This window comes from Morone saxatilis, unplaced genomic scaffold, assembly GCF_004916995.1.
Source record: "Morone saxatilis isolate NCDOM2014 unplaced genomic scaffold, NCSU_SB_2.0 Contig20, whole genome shotgun sequence".
Classification (NCBI taxonomy): Eukaryota; Metazoa; Chordata; class Actinopteri; family Moronidae; genus Morone; species Morone saxatilis.
This window is the reverse complement of record NW_023339763.1, coordinates 22162696-22180878: the sequence shown is the minus strand read 5'-3', so window position 1 is coordinate 22180878 and position 18183 is coordinate 22162696. Positions and strand designations below refer to the sequence as shown.

Here is an 18183-nt window from a genome sequence, read left to right as displayed (position 1 = left end):
TTAACAAATGTAATGCATTCTAACAGCCTGAGGTCATAAATATATTCCAATTGTTCTTTCATGCAAAATGAGAGTTAAAAATACAGCACATAATCAAATGAGGTGAAAAACTAATTGTAAAGATTTTAAAGACTGCTTAGAATCAAATTTAAAAAGCAATGCCTGCACAGCAAAGGAGCAGTTATAGCTTCCATGCTCCATGTGACAAGTTGCTACGCAGGGGCCAATCAAAGGGGGCAGAAGGGGGAACAAAACGGGGCAGAAAATGAGCAAATTCAAAGGCAGAGGAAGGAAAGCAAAGGAACCAGTGAAGTAAGAAGGCAAAGGCATTGTGTTCGCGCAACAATCAAGGCTGCTCCCACCGTGAGTACCAGGCCTGCCTCCGAAAATATTGCTACTACCACAAGACACATCCAAACAGCACAAAACCAAAGCGCTACAGCAGGAGGTCTGCTACTAGTTTCAGAAAATTTGGCTTTATGTGAAAATAAATGATGTGATAAACAGATGGAAAAGTACTGTTGTGAACAAGCAGCAAAAACCATTCCGCAGCAATTCAGCATTTAATTACTTTGAGCTTTATGTGATTAAAAGGTAGTATGATTGTAATCTAAAAAACAAATCTATATGAACATAAATAATTGTGACAAATGTACACCTAAATAATACAATGCTCAATACTTCTGTATCTGTACAATTATGTAATATATATATATATATATATATACAGTGTAATAAAACAGGAAAATTCATGAAATTCGCAATTATAATACTTACCATTTTACATTCTTATTTTCAAGAAAATGATAATGACATTAATAAAAAAGAGTAAAACATACAGAACGTGTGTGTCATTTACACAATATATTTTTTTTAAAATATCTTCTACTTAAAAATGTATATCTTAAAATGAAGACATAAATAAGTATAAACAAGTATAAAATAAAGTCCCCAAAATAATGCAGAACATAAGAAAAAAACAGACTTGTGACATACTAACAACAGATGTGGCATGTTGAAAATAGAGCTGGCTGATTTGAGCAGGAACAATGGTGGAGATGGGGGTTGGGGGTGGGGGGTTGAGGGGATGTCTCGACTGAACCAACATACAACACACCAACAGGGACAGGCCCCGGCCAAATCTGCCACAAAGACATGCACAACCTCACTGTCTCACATTACACACTAGCACGAGCCAATATTTTACAGGGATACAATATAAAAAAATAATATGTTAAAATGGTGTGCTGCTTTGTGGACAACAGGGGATAAAATGCAATAGAGAAGCAGCACTTCCAGTTCAAGCTAAAACCATTTTTATGTTTAAAATCTTCACTGCAGTTTTAAACAAATTCTGCATCCTTCTTGAACTTGTCTTGGAATACAACCTGGTTAATTAAATACAGAAATACAACTTTTTCCCCATCATTTTAAATTATCCCCGAGTACTACAGAGGGGATCTGAAACTGAGACCCACAGATCTGGTATTGTAACTAAATGACAGGCAGAGCATAAATCTATTAAAAGATAACAAAGAACAGCGTTGGATTTCTCTGCACCTAACACACACAGACACAGACACAGACACACACACAACACAACACACACACACACACACACACACACACACACACTCCCTAACAACAGCTTTGGCAGATGTTCCCTAGGACATACAAGTAAACCAGCATCCCATCATCACCATCATCCTGCCTGGAAACAGTGGCAGCCGAATGCCAAGTGCAACTCCGGCACGTCTGCTCGCACTGCCGCAAAGACACGACCCAGTGTCAGCGGCACACATGCATCATTACGAGGCAGCGAAGCTAACCAAATACAAGCAAGCGTTTGCAAGGGATGAGAAGTTCCAGCTCCCCTCTCTGATTTCTCTGACTTTTTTTTTCTCCCCCTCCCTCGTCTCTGAACTGATCCTGTCCCGGTTTCCTGAATGCAGATTGGGCAGACAGCAAACAGTCTGACTACAGCTCACATGCAACATATCTGCACAGTTACCATTTATTTTAATGTTAGCTGAGCATAGGAGAGGACACAGACAATGTTGATTATGACTGTTAGTAATTACAGTTTGACTCATCAGTAACATTTTCTTGAAATATTCAATATCCCTTAAGTTTAAAAAAGATAAATAAACATAAACAGTATACATACTCCTCTTTACAGCAGAAGTCTGTTAGTGTCAGGGTATTTAAAATGTTAAAAGTCTCTCAAGCAGCATTAAGACCATCATGAGACACTAAAACTCTGAAATCAGAACTAATGAAATTCCTTCAGGGTTGTCAGGGTGAATTCAAAGGAGTGGAAATCCTAGAATACATTACAGTATTAATTTACAAAATTAATAGTTAAACAAAACAATGAAATACGAAGGAGCCTCTGGATACAATGACAGGCTGAAACATCATTGTTAATGAAAGGCAAAAGTCAACCGAGTCTATCCCAACAACAACAGATCAGTGTAACATTGCACTAACCTCCTTGACACACACAAAACACTTTGAGTTCAACTAACTTAGACACCATAACTCATGATCTGTTGTCCTCTCTGAGGCCACAAAAGCATGTGTCTGCCTCCCTCAGGTCAAGCCAATAGGCTGCTGCACAAAACACAGAGGGCATCATAATCGTCTAAACCCCCCTGGAGTCTACCCTGCTCAAAATCCACAATGCTAAGCAGATCCAAAATATCTTCACTATACTATCTGACTCCTACTAATTCACTACTTTTGGCTTCTGAGTTAAAAATCCTCTCCACTTATTAAAATATTGCTTTGGAATATAAAAACAGAATCTAATAGGTTGGGTTTGGTAATGATTGTGGACATGAGTGACCTTCTTAAGAAAACTAAACACTATGTAAACACACACACAGATGAAATACAACACTGGAAACCCCTGTAGATCCCAAACAGTGTGAAGAGCTATGATCACTGTGTGTATAAAGGCAGCTCCTGTATTTGTCACAGTGAGGCCGGGTTTCAGGCGCCCACCATCACTGTCACACAAGTCAAACATTAAGCTTCGGAAGGTGCTTTAGAAGGTGAACTGGAACAAAGGGCCCCTCACCATAACCACTACTCAAAGCTCGGTTTAATTAGGTGTAGGGCAACAAATCCTCCCCATTCAGTGGCCGGACACTTGTGGTGTTGGAGTGGAGTGTATCGACGGTGAAAGACTCCCGTCATAACACTAGAGGAGTGTCCCCTCCCTCACAAAGACACACACTGGTTCACTAATGCCTGTGTGTTAACAAGCCCATCGTCTGCTTCTCTAACTCATTGTCTCTTGAATGGGTGCTAATGGAGAGACAAAACAGCACACACACACACTGAGGCCCTCCTACAACGCGCTGCTCTTTTTATAGAGGCTGAACACTTGTGCCTATAAGTTGAGGGTCGACATACCATGCTTGAGCTTGTCACACACTATGCCCACACTGTGTGCATAGATAAACTCTGAAAACAGAAAAAATAAAAGGAATTAACTTTAAAATAAAATGAAAACAATTCTATGATGGCAAATTTGCCAGACAAGATGTGTTAAATTCACTATTTAATATTATTCAATATATTCAATACTAAATAAAAAAATAAAACTGTTAAAATGCAAAGAAATGTTGCTGTAATGTATTTCATTAATCTGTGTGAAATAAATAAAAATCTAGTTTCTTGAAACACTCTTACTAATTTTTAAACAGCAGTTTGGTATTTAATTAAATTAAATAGGAAAATAAATGTTGTACTTTTTATTTATCTCCATCATATTTTGTATTTTTAATTGTGGAATATGTTGGGCTTACTGAAATTAGCTGAATTGCAGGGATCATTTTTAAAAGGTTGGATAATTTGCTATTAAATTAATTAAAACTCTACAGACACACCTTTGGCAACTGTCTAAATGTATAAAAGACAAAGTAACTCTAGTATGACCGGGGTTGAATATGGGTGGTGGGCTCTAATCCTGAAGGACAAAACCAGCATATCCACCGAGACAAATCTTGTTTGATGGATCCCTGCTGCTAGATCCAACCACAGCAGTCCGGTCTGGGAGGCCCATTGTATCAGAGACGCTCAAGAAGGAAACACACTCAGAATGTATTAGAAACGGGACCCCTCAAATACAATATTAATTCACAGACAGCACATTAAAAGCAAATGATCTTTATCCAACCCATTCATTTTAGTTTATGATTTTAATATTCTTGTTTCAGTATTTATGTGCTCACACAAAAAAAGCTTCAAGTTTGGTAAATGTTTTTTTTTGTATATTTTTCCTTTATCATAATATTACATTTTTTTTGATGTTTCACACTGACATTTATATCTGTTTTAATTGAGGCTATTCTAGTAAAATATATAAATCATTTCAAGGGATTCTCATTTTAACCCAAGAACAGATAAACACATAACAATCAAATTAAATTGTTAAATGAAATAATCTAATAAAATAAAACAGCACCACCAGTTCCTCTTTAAATTCTAAGTACTTCATTATTTATTTGTATTGCATGATTTTCTGACCAGCTCAACAATAAAAGTGCATAAAAGAATAACATAAATTAAAACAATCAAACTTCCTTGTTACTGCTTAAGGGCCATCATCTGGGGATGGGGATGGATTGGGTGGGGAAAAGAGGAAAGTGAGGGTTAATAGAATAAAGGAAGGATTTCAGAGGGAAAAAAAGAAGAGAGTATTTCAACACTGGCGTCTCCCTGGGATTTAGCATGGCTGTCTGTGTATGTGTAAGACAGAGACAGTGACTGAGAATGAGACAGCGCTCAGTGTTCCCAAGTGCTCAAGTGTATCTAATTGTGTGAGTGCAATTATGAGCATCTGCTTTTTTCATCTTTAGTGTAAGCAAATGTACATACGTGTGTGATGCAGCTGGAAATGTGCTCGGCTCTCAGCTCTGTGGTCTGGGGGCAGAGGCTGGCCAGTGCCTTTAAGCCGGCTCTGGGTCAGTCCAAACACTGGCAGCTATTCATGACCAGATCAAGTTGATGTGAGATTCTGTCCCTCCTCTGCCCCCCATTTCCATATGAATGTGGAATATGCTAAAGGAAAAAAAAACAAGCAAGATCCCTGTCCCAGGGAGCCACCGCAGGGTGAGAAAACACACATTTGCAGGGAAGACTCTACATCCTCCCCCATGGCAAATAACAGAAATATTGGCATCATAAGCACATTTAGATAGAATAATAAAAAGGGGAAAAACAGCTTTCACACAGACACACACACACAAACTCTTTCTCTCTATCTTGCCTCCACACACATTCGAACCCAGCCAAGGTCAACGCTGCTGTCAGCCTAGCAGCTTATGAATCAAAACACAATTGCATACACATATTTAGAAAGGCTTTATCATGAATGGACACACACACACACACACACACACACACACTACAGCAGCTCCATGCAGGCTACATCCCAGCCACTCTGTAGAAAGGGTTTATCCAGACAAAGGGTTTGTCCTGAAAGACAAACAGCAGGAAGCACGGAAACGGCAATGAACGTGATGCACAGATGTACGCATCAAGCAACCCCTAGAAGCATGAAGCCATGCTGGATAAACTGCGGTGGATTGAAAAGACATGAGCAAAAATGAACAAGTAGCACAGATCTGCATACCCTGGATGTCCTGTATCCTCCCTCTGCTACCTGGCAGGCCCGGGCTGAAGCCGGCGGCATCAACACCATGCCGTCACATGCATACACATGTGTTTCTGACAGACGCGGGCCTCCTAATACACACAGACAATGTCACATGCTCCTATTGTTCCACTCCAACGTTTGGCCGGAGACAAACCCCAGTCTCGTCTAGCTGTTAAAAGGTGGGCTCAAACCCAGAGCGATGAGGCCATCTATTACCAGGAGGGATGAGGGGAGGGGAGACAGAGACCCCCTAAATAGGGGGCGAGCGCATTCAGCCAGGTTTATAACTGCCGGTGAGCGTACCACCACACCTCAGCTACACACAGACACAATGAACATCACTACACCTTTTCAGACTTACTTCTTTTTATAGCGTAGACGCCTGAAATGAGAACACATTTAATCACATTTTTCACTTTCATTTGGGAATGGAAAAAGAGAATAGACAGAACCATAGATCAGCTTTTATAAGATCAGAATGTCTGACCCACCTTTATAAGCTATCAGAAATATTCCTGAGGTAAACTCATAAAAGAAGAAGATAATCTATCTGATATGACATCAATTATTTTTGCATTAAACTGCAACTTGCATTTCACTTTGTGTTTCTAAGGTTGGTTCTTTTGCCTTCTTATTACTGATAACAGCATCCAGCAAAGTCTGGATAAAAACAACAAAAATACAAAGCCTACATATCTGACAAGTATGAAAATAAGAAAAAATTAAATAATTCCATACATACTGTATGCAATTTGTTGTGTTTAATTAGCAGAAGCACCCTTGGCTTTTTATAACAGCTATTCTAACGAAATGATTATGTTGATTTAGGTTTTTCTTTCTCGTTCTTCTTGGCAGAAGAGTTAAGTGCTGCTCATTTTGCAACAGGACCTCAAATCTGATTTAATGGGTTTATTTCAAGCTTTAAGGCGATAGCTGGGTTAAAACTAGAAGATTTCAAAGGATGTGTAGATTTTTTTTGTATACAGTGTCTATTCAATCATGCAGCATTTAAAGGAGTCTTGGCAATGTTAATTTAACATAAAACAAAAAAAGGAACTCAAGAAGGAAACACACAGCAATGTGTTTCAGCCCATATTTATCACCAGTAATGTGTATGTAAAATGACTCTACTTTGTGTGGACTGTGGAAAACAAATAGCCTAAACCTGTTTTACTAATGTGAGGAGCAGCATGCATTGCTGACCGCAGTGCAGTAATCATAAACAAAGCAACACAAACAAGCTCTAACAAAAACTGTACAACACAGAGAGGCAAAGGGCCCGCTATTTTGCAAAAACATTGCAGAGTAATTTAATTACAACCATCCCATGTGCAAGTAACTGCATTAATGTAAATTCAGTCAGTGAGATTCAGTCCAAAGTCCCTGGCTGATTCTCCAGACTGTGTCCTCTTGTGGGGACTAACACTAGGCTCCATTTCACAACCATTGGGGTTTGAATAATCATACTTCCCAGAAATATCAGTCACTGCTAATTACTGAGGTAAAGCCAGATGTGAATGTACATGCTTTTATTTAGAAAGTGCCAATCAGACAGCAGGGATTTTGCTTTCCCTGGTCACCCCTTGTAAGACACAGGTGATATGTGTTAGGACCAGCCACCATGAGACCTCCGCACGACTTACACTGTACACAACCTGATGATATTTAACAAAGTTTGACTGAGCTGCTACATCGGAGTTGGCTCATATCTGCTGTGAAAAACCTCTGTTGTATGATGTTTCAGTGAGAATGACAGGGTTTAAAAAATAGACTTGTGCTTTGCTTGATTATTACAGCAGTGATTTTTTTTCTGCGTGCAGACATCGGTCTGGTCTGGTAACCATCAGCCCAGAGCCAGCCACCTGCGCACAGGCCCTCCTGTATTTACGTTGTGATAATCATAAAGGGGGATCTCGACCAGATTGTGTGTCTTATCTACAAAGGACACTCACTCCCGTCCGGATCAAGAAGTTAAAGGCTCTCAAACAGATTAAAAACACAGAATGTTGGTACAAGATTTCAAATCATCTTGTCAAAACAGAATCAAAGACTAAACCAGAAACTCCCAAAAAAAGACAGACTTTTTATGGCAGCAGGGACGAAAAAAAGAAAGAAAAAAGACTTGATTTTATCCTACTTTTTGGATAATGTCCTACTGGGCTGCTCTGGTCTTGACTGAGTCATAGAGTGCGACCTTCTCCAGCAGCACGCCGGCCTTTGCCAGCTACACAAACAGTGAGAGAACATGACATCACCCCTCTATCATCCACTAGATACACTCGAGGCTCACAGTTCAGCAGGTTCAAATGCTCGATGCAGATGGAAGCTAATGTTAACCCGCTGAAGTGAGGGATCCGTGCTTCAGGGAGGTAGAGTGGGACGTCGTTAGTGGTACGACCCCCGACTTCTCCTGTTCCTGTGTTTTAGTGTCCTTGAGCAAGACACTGATCCGTCAGTATGCGAGCGTGTGCGTGAATAGGTGAATGAGAAAATAGTGCCATGCGAATGCTGTCCAGCCACCTTTTTTAAAAGTGCTGGCCTGCTTAACAGACAGTGGAAGTCACTACACTGGGGATTGTGTTACAGTTTGGTCTGATGCTGATTTTTTTCAGTCCCTACTAAACTGGTGACAGAGGCAGACAACAGTTTGACCATGCTGGATGTTGATTTAAAGGGAACATAGTCTCTCTGGGCCATAAACCTCTGCAGGCATGTGGAGGACGTTCCCTCCGGGCCGTGCCCACAGTAATAAGTACGACGAACCTCAGCAGGAGTAAACAGAGACGCAAATCTTTCTTCCCTCTGGGCGGGCCGGGCAGGACACATCAATTCCCCCTTGCAATCACCACGTCCACATTCAAACAGATTTCATTACACCCTCGCGACATCACACCCTTCAACAGCTAACATGCGGAAATGATTTTGGATTTTGTGTCTGTCTAATAAACAGACCCCACTGAAGACTCTAGATTTGACAGTTGGCAAAAAGGGTGTAAAAAGTGTATTGTTTTTTGTTAAATGGGTCACTCTTAAAATGAGGTGTCATTATCAGGACATAAAACTGTCATGACCCTGTAGTGCATTTTTCAGTTTACCTATAACATGAAAAACAGCAGTTTTTGACAGGAAAAATACAACCTTGTCTAACTGAAGCAGAAAGAAGGCCGATGGAAGAAGAAGGAACAAGAAAAAAAAAAAAAAAACAGTAGTCCACCATGTGGCCCACAATCTATTCATTGCTCCCGTTTAATTTCTTTTGGGTGCATAATCCTTTCAGTTTCAATAGCAAATTTAACAGTCCCTAAGGCCTAAGCACCAGACTGGTCAATACAAAACCAGACAACTAATTACTGAGCGCACCACACTCTCCTCTACCCCCTCCTCCTTTCTTCCTCCCCCTTTCTTTCCCTCATTCCTCTCTCTCTTCAGCAGCTGTGGGGTTCATGTACACAAGAGCAGCAGTCAGGCAGTATTAGGTTTCCACTTCCCAGATCTCCCTTAAAAGCCTGTCCCATAATGGCCCTTCAGTCACACAAACACGCATAGGATTTCATACAAAAAAAAGCACACACAGTTGGACAACATGTGAATATATAGACATTCACTCGAGCCATTTTAAAGATTCCTAAAATAGAGTTCTGCCAGCCTGCATTTGTTTGCTAGTTTAGTAAGTGATTTTTCTTACTTTGATGCAAACGGTTAATTGTTTTCATTATATTGTTTCCCAGTGGCTAAACAGCCCAAAAGTAAATTGCATGTTTACTGAGAGACAACAACATAAATGTTCATAATGTCTAGCAGTTAAGCAGTAGCTTTAAGAGCGTGTAATTACCATGTAATTGACGCCTTGTTTTCAAGTAATAAATTAGAGCACAACTTGACAGGCTGTTTAGCTAATAAAAAATGCTAAAAGCTGACCTACATCTGAGCAGTAAAGTGGTTAGTGGAGCTGAAACGAGTAGTCAATGAATCAATTACTTGATTGACAGAAAATTTAGTTGCAACCGTTTTTACAATCAATTCATAATTTGAGTCACTTTTCAACAAAAATACAACAATTAGCATTCTGTGTTTCCTGCCTCTCCAGCAATGTTCTCTGTTTTACATCACTGCACACCAACTTTGTATTTTGGACAATTGATCAGACAAAACATCAATATGACGACATTATCTTGGGATTTAGAAAATGGCGATGGTATGGACATTTTATGATCCAAATCATTAATCAATGAATTAAGACAATAATTGGCAGCTTAATTAGTAAGAAAATCCGTTAGTTGCAGCCCTAGTGGTTAGTACTTTTAGCATCTGTTTTTAAAAAGTCAATTGAAATGCCTAATTGGTAAAACCTGATACTGTCCCTTCAATAATAAAAAAAACACAATTCCAACAACATCAGTGACACAGAAGGGAAATTAAATGAAAGTTGGTTATTCATTAAAAATCATTACACAATATTGTCCGGGAAAAACAAATCAAAATATTCGATTCCTCTAAAACAAAGCTTTAACCCCACATCTGAATTGAGAGATTGATTGTATGTGGGCTATTTTGGAAACAGAAGTGGATGCATATGGTGTGGGAACACTCGGTTGACCCTATGACATATGGTGCTTGTGGTGTTTTTAGTGTAGATGAGAAAGAACTTATCCTCTGCTTCCCATGAGTAAATACCCTGGCTGTGACAATGATAACATGGTCATGATGAACCCAGCCCCATGTTGTGTCGTGTTGTGACTGCTGTCCTATGCTTTACAGTCTTCCTCTGTAAACAGACGCACTCTCAAGGCTTTGATCATGACCCAGCGCACACTAACTCTGCACAGGACCTAATTTGCTGATGGGTTTAAGAAGTCCCTCAGTTAAGATCACTTCCCTCAGATAATGGGAAGAGTTGCCCCCCCCCTGTGACCTGAGTGGAGTGTCCTTTGTCTCACTTCTAATGTTTGCCTTAGCCCATTGTGTCTGCATTACCCAGCACCTCCGCCCCTCCTTGCAGCACAGCTTTGACGCGACAGCCCCACTGCTCCACACTGGACTGCCCTCAAAAGAGGAAATGCTAAATGTATGGAAGCCATTTCCCAGTGTGCCCCTGCGCTCTGGTACCCCCCCCCCCCCGCCGCCCAATGTGTGACCACTGAGGCTGAGGTGGTTAAAGAAACCAAGCTGTTTAAAATGGTGAAGGGAGTCATGTGGCTAGAAACACTGGGCCCGGCATACACACACGAACGCACGCATGCACACAACTGATTCCACAAAGAGGTCCTGCACCCCCTTCGCTTGCAAACAAGGAGGACGAGCTCCTGTCAGCTCAAAGACAAGCAGACAAATTGCCTATGATCTCCTGACCCTAGAACCAGGCAACTGTCCAAAACAAACGGCTCTCAAATGTATGGAACACAAAATAAGATAATAACTTATGTGCAATAATATGTAAATTGGATGCATCAAAGCACAAATAAAGATCAGCACTTTTTGAAATAAAGTGTTAAGATCCACAAGCAAATTTGATCTTAGCATCGTTTCACTTATCATAGTGACATTTTTTTGATATAAAGTTGGCTGGAGGTGGGTGGGGAACTCGTACACTTTCTTTCTTTCCCTCTTTCTTTTGTTCCTTCTTTCTTTCTCTCTGCTTTGCGTCAGTTAGGACAGCTGGATAAGAAATGGATCACTGGTAAAGGGACACACAGTCTCCATCACAGACATGACATCACCCCCTTTATAACCAACCCATCGGGGGCCATTTGTGCTCAAATTCAATGCTGTGTGTGCGAGTGTTCGTGTGCATGCATGCGAGCTATAAATTAGTTGTCTCTGCAATATCTTTTTAACATCACTTTAAGTTCAAAGACTGACATGTTGTTCTACTTTTCTTATTCATATGGCAATAATAGGTTTAACCGAAAATGTAGCAACGGGTATTGATTTATTACAGAAAACAATGAACACTAAACATCTGTGTTATTTTCCACTGGCAAGGCCCAAGTCTTGGCTCAAGTCATTAATAATTCAATAAGAATCTGACTTATGATGCATATCATCTGTCATCATTATCTTAGTGCTGAATGGCATCTTGCATCCATCTGTCATTGATACTATTAATCAAAGTATGTCATGATAATGACATATAATCTCATGACTGTCTTTCATTATATGCATAAAGTTGTTTCCAAGACTTCCATAGAATACCTTAAAACAGTCAGTCACAAATGATGGTCACCCTTGGATCTCAGGTCCAAAGCTTAATGCACAGCTTAACATCCATGTTGATGTGTCATTATATATCACTATGGTACTGTCTTTCGATAATCACTGCTATCAGGGTGTTAAAAAAAAAAAGTTAAAAAGTCTCACTCACAAAATCACTTGATGTCTGAATTCACACATTAACTGTGTAAGCCTGATGAAGAGCACAAAGTGATTTGCTTGGAAGCTGCATGTACGTTAGATCTACTGTGGAACCTCTCAGTACACAAAGAGGTTTCCCTCCTGGTGGAGTGAGCCACAGCACTGTTCAGAGCTTTAGATTCTTGACAGCAGAAGCTCATAAAAGTGTTAACAAGTCAATGGGAAAGAGTTCTGTCTGGGTGCAAGGCAGGGCTGCAACTAACGACTTCTTTCATTATCGATTAATCTGTTGCTCAATTTCAATTCAATTAGTTGTTTGTTCCATAAAATGGCGATCAATGGCGATCATCCCCAAAGCCCAATTTATTTCCTGAATGCCGTTTCATCCACAACCCAAAGATATTCAGTTTAGTTCAGTCATAGAGGACTAAAGAAACTAGAAAATATTCACATTTGAGAAGCTGAAATCAGAGAATTTCTTAACAATAAATAGATTATCAAAATAGTTGGCAATTAATTTAACAGTTGATAATTTATCAAATAATTGTTTCAGCAATAGGTGATAAAAACTACTTTCAAACTCACTATTTCTTGCACAGTATTTTAGGAAAAACAAGGAATCCAGAAAAGACAGCCCAACCATTTCCCCACTTAATTAACCACAGAGAAGATAGGACATAGTTTGTTAGTTAATGTTTGGCAAAGCTTGCCAGGAAGGAAACCCTCTCAAGAAACATGATGATATGATCTTTTAAGAACTGATGCGTGGCCTTTCACGTAGCTACTGTCAACTAGACCAGAGAAGATAATTCAAGCTTTGAGCAGAATAAACCCAGCCTGTAATGGCTCATCATGTTGATAAACGGTGACACTAACGGTTGCATGCACAGCATCTCCTTCAACACTTCGACACACTCCTACATCATGAAGGACACAATTGGCCATCCATTTCAATAAAGTTTGGAAGGACCTGCTGCTTGAGGATAATCATATAGAGGAGCATGTTGGGAACACAGCTTTGTGCAGGATATTGTAAGGATAATCAAGAAGCAACTATCCAAGCTTGATCAACAACCTGAGGAGGTCTTTCTAAGGACATAATGATTGTGCACGTCATTCTCTGTCCCTGTCTGTCTCAACAAGGGCTGACAAGGGTGTTGGGACAAGATGTAGCCAGTCGAACAGTCTCCTGTTTTCTTGGCCTCCAGGGTCATGAACAGCTGCATTGTTGAAGCAGTTATTCTCATAACTACTCACATCATGTCATCATATTGCTTCTTGGAACAGCATGGATTTGCAGTCACACACTGTGTGCCCACATTAGTCAGCAAAACTCTAGAGGCATATTCCTTCGTCCAGTATCAAGAGTGCAACTTGTGCCTGCCATTGGTCTACTGTCAGAGAGAAACTGAGGTGTATAATTAACACATTTTCTTCAAATTCACTGCAGAAATAACCTCCCAAATAGAATTTAGTGGTGGACCACTAAGGTTTGCTCCTCAAAATATTTCTTGTTCAAGAGGTAAAAACTGGGGTTTTCTGCCTGAATTCTTACGTGTGTGACATAAAGTGTTGTGGACAGAACAGGAGAGGCAAACAGGGTTGTCACTCATTGCTTTTACATGCACTTTAGTAATTTGATCACAACCCGAGTAAGGCAATACTGAGATTATTGCAACTGTCGTACAAACATCTTAACAAAGTTATCTTACTTGCATTAAGGTCGTAATCGGAGTAAGCACAACTCGATTTACAGAGATGGATTACTCATCGATCTTTCAAATGACTCTCAACATGTACAACAGACACCACATAGCCTGGTTTCTCTCAGTGGTTTGATTTTGCATGCAAAAGTCAGAGAGTGAACCAGATACAAAGCAGTGTCTTGAAAAAAAAGAGCCACAAGGCGAGCAACTGTGGAAAAAAAACAGGTTTTGTTGGGGGGCAACCGCAAATGGACTGCCAATTGCAAGTACATAACAGAGGTTGTGTTAAATGTATCTGTTTATGAACCAACACAAAAGTGCTTAAATTTGACCCTGTAGGCCTTCACAGCATGTTAACTGTTAACAACTCATGTGGAGTAGGGAGTGGTACGGATGTATATCCCATTAAAATAATGGTAAATATTATGTGGAACTATTAACATGCTCTCTGAACGACTAAAGATTTACTTGGAAGAAATACTAAAAGGTAAATCATGCAAATTCTCTTTAGTTGAGTGGCAGAAAAGGAAACCACCTCCTATTTCCTGAGGCAGTCAGATCCTGCCTGCTTTCTGAGTTTCCGTTTTCATCCTGAATGGCACCTCTGTCATTCATATGGCAACAGCAGGCTAACAACTAATAAATCACTTCTACTAAGTGAGCTTTTCCTTTCACTGCTTGCAAACAAGCGGGCTAATTTATAACCAGAGGAGGCATGAGGAAAAGGCTAAAATTGGCTGAGGAGGTCAGGCAGGTTATCTGACGACATGTCTTCACCTGGCAGAATGGACATTCAAACAACTAAAATCATCTATAGACATACACCAGATGAGCACTATTAATACATTAAATACCACCCAGATTGAAATAAACCAGGCTCCTTGGTAGGAGGATGAACTGTACCAAACCAAGGTCCTGAATAGTAACCCACAAAACACTGGAGCCTTTCTTCTTTTAGCATCTGTACTCCAATGAATTCAGAAACATTTTAACTCACCTAAAATGTGTTTTTTACTATGGCACCGAAATTACATTATTAGTTACAAATGATGCTTTAAGATTCGGAGAAATGTAGCTGAAATATATATAAACAATATACTAGGGCTGCACAGTTAATCGAAATATTATCTACAATTGCAATATGGTTAGGTGCAATATCCAAATCACAGAAGCTACAATTTTTTTGATAAAGGTAAATGTGTGACAAAACAGCATTATAATGAAGCCCTACAATATACAACAGCAAATTCCAGTGATCCAAAAACCTACACAATTACCTCAAACTGCCCCTTGAGGGGGCAAATAAAGTGTTATGAATTAAAAACTGTTCAGTTCAGCTTCTTTTCCCTGATCAAAGTCATGTCACGTCCACACAAACATGTTCCTGAGTTCATTTAAAACCTTTAAATTAGATTTTGTTCAAGTGTTGCAGATGAGAGAAACAATTTGAAGCACTGGATCAACAAGAACGTTATCTTATCAAAGATAACTTTATTATTATCAAATTCATTTTCTACTTCCTTGTGCTGAGCAGGCAATTGAGGTTTCTACATTTTGTCATAGTACATGCTTGAAGCTGAAACAGAAGCCATGTGAACAAAGAATGCAACTTTCCTCAGTCCTCATTAAGGTGTCCAGTGCTGCTTCATTTCATTGTGACCCACATGCCCAAAATAGAGAACTAGATTCTGCAGCAGACATAGTTTGTGTGTATTTATAAAAGTAGTAGTAGTGACTGAAATCCAGCAAAGCTTCCCAGCATACAATAACTTTAACAGACATTATGCTGCACAGAGAGTAGACTAAAAATAAATTCATGCAGACACAAACAAACTCATTTTTTTAATAATAAAAAATACCACCTTTCAGAGGTGCCGGTCAAGACACTTCATTCCCATGTTACTGAGATGTCTAATGAACGGAGGGAGCGAGGGAGGCATAGAATGAGTCAGCCAGAGAGACGGGTTCTGATTTCCTCAAAGAGATGGGGGAGGGAGGTGAAAACCCCAAACTGCCAATGAACCATCAAGGTGAGACACATAAATCACCGTCCTCAAGTTCAATAGCTTTCTAAAAGGAGTTCACTCACTCAACTCAGCTTGTTTTCCCAGACTCACACACACTATTAGGGTGAAAATAAGTGAAAAGACTATCCATAGTTTCTCAGAGTTAATACCAATAACCTTTAAATAACTTATGCCCATTAGACAATTGCAGTTTGTTGAAAAGATGTGTATTTGAATTTTAGAAAATTCTGTTTTGTGAGATTCAGGAAAAGGACAAGTTTGTTAGGAGATTAGACTGATCAGTTACTTGAATACGTTTTTTATTGCCCTGTTTTATCTCAGGCAATGATCTCTGTGTACAAAAGTAGTCAAAAACATAAACAGGTCTTAGGTAGCATCATTAATTCTATATTAATAATAATTATGTGATGAAAAGAAATCATGGGGGTTGTTACTTGCAAAAAATTCTCATTACAAACAAAAGTAAAATCTGTCTGAAATACGGTAGCACACCACACAGTAAATCAAATAGAAACAAATGTCAAAGTGCAGTTTTAAAAGCTATATGCTATCCAGTGCTCCAGAGGTATCACTTCCATTTATCACATAATGGAGTTATTCAGTCAGCCTGCAGTAATGCATTAGTTTGCACTGGGAGCAACATCTACAATGGCCTGTTTTAAAATTCTACGGAGGTGAACCAACTGCTGATAATCTGCAACAAGAACTCTTTCAGCAGCACTATCCACAAAACCTGGATTCATGGAACATTGTATCCTGGGCCGATGTAATCTGTAACATTGCTACAATAGACACTGTGAACTTGAAATCTTAAGTTTCTGTCTGATTTATTAATCATTTCTGTAAAATAAATTAGTTTAGAATATATAATGGCACATAAAAAATGCCTAACAGTTTTGTCAGATGGTGAGTGTGTCAAAACTTTGATCCCCATTGTCTCAAAACTGTACTCAACCAAGACTTAAAAATCCCAAGCTCATGAAAAAGTGAGCAACTGATCAATTTCATCAGCTAAATAAACGGCCTCGACAACAAACCTGCCAGCTGAAACACGTAGCAGTTTTCAGATTTTGAGGCAGGCGCATGTTTCGCAGTGACAATGTCATACAAAAAAGTTTTCAGAGCCATTGTGTTGCCTGGGCCAAGTGCCATTCTCTTTGACCCCTCCAAATTCCCTTCCCCCAGTCAGCCTCCACTCCACCTCCCTTCTCGCTCTACCTTGACCCTCAAAACTTGGTACGAGCACAAAGCCCCTCTTATCACTAAGGCTCACAAATTACTTGTAACAATGAAACATGAACTTGGACACATTGAAGTGAAGTGGAAGAAAAATCAGGCTCAGTTTTTAGCTCAAAGACAGAACTGAGAGTCCAACAATAAAAACTCAAAAACAGGTAACTGTTGGCAACATATGAATCAAAAGCAATGAGGAATCAAACATGCTGAAAATTCAGGAATAAGGAGATTCTTGGGGGGCTACAGAACTTATTAAAAGTGCTTAGAGAGAGAAAGAGAGAAGCACTTACCACATAGATCCCCGACATCCGAGCCCGAGAATGACAGATTCCTCTCTTGTCTATCTCCGATCCACTTCCATTTTTCTGAGCTCCCATATGGCACCCCCCACCCCTCCGAGAGGCAGAAAGCAGAGAGAGTGCGACAGAGGGAGAGTCAAACACACAGGGAGAGAGAGACAGAGGGGGGGGGGGGGGGGGGGCATTAGTCCTGGTGTGGAGATGGAGGGGACTGTTGCAGCTGTGCACCCCCGTCAGTATCTCCTCAAATCCAATCCTCTCCTTCATGTGTGTCTGCAGCACCGCGGAAAAAGGCAACGGACACAAAGTAAGATCCTCTTACACACAGCCCAGAGAAAGAGAGAGAGAAACATTCAGAGGGAGCAGCAGTGAAAGAAAACAAGTGAGCTAGTTAGAAGGCCGAGGCAGCTGGAGAGTAGCAGGTTCAAGTTTTCAGCGTTTCCTTTACTGTGTCGTAGAACTCTGCCGGCCGAGTGGGAGGGAATAAGCGGGAGCTTCTAGGAAGCCAAGGAAATAGTGCATAATACCTTCCAGCTTCTTTCTACCCCCACTTCTCCCTCCCTCCCTCTCTCTCTCTTTTCTCTCACTCTCTATCACTCTTTCTCTCTCTCTCTGGTAATAAGCCTGGCTGCAACAACCCCCTCCTCCAGGCGCTGGAATGCAAGGCAAGACTTTTAAGAGGCCCAGTTAGACAACCCTCAGAGTCAGTGCACCTTGACCCCCAGGTCAGACACAGTGTGTGTGTGTGTGTGTGTGTGGGTGTGTGTGCGGGAGGGGCTGGGAGCTTTAGTTGTGTCTGTGTATGCTTAAATTTGTGGGGCCAGCTTCGCCTCACGAGATCACATAACCGTACCCGGACAGCCACTTGACAGAGATAATACTGTCAGACATTTACA

General features: G+C 40.2%; 1 long non-coding RNA gene across 1 annotated transcript in view; it reads right to left on the bottom strand.

Annotated features, from left to right (window-relative positions):
* LOC118331938 overlaps positions 1-17838 on the bottom strand; it is a 49634-nt gene extending 31796 nt beyond the window's left edge. The window contains exon 1 of the long non-coding RNA XR_004796906.1: positions 17279-17838. This is a non-coding gene — a long non-coding RNA (uncharacterized LOC118331938). The remainder of the gene's footprint in view (positions 1-17278) is intronic.
* Positions 17839-18183: the final 345 nt, after the last annotated feature.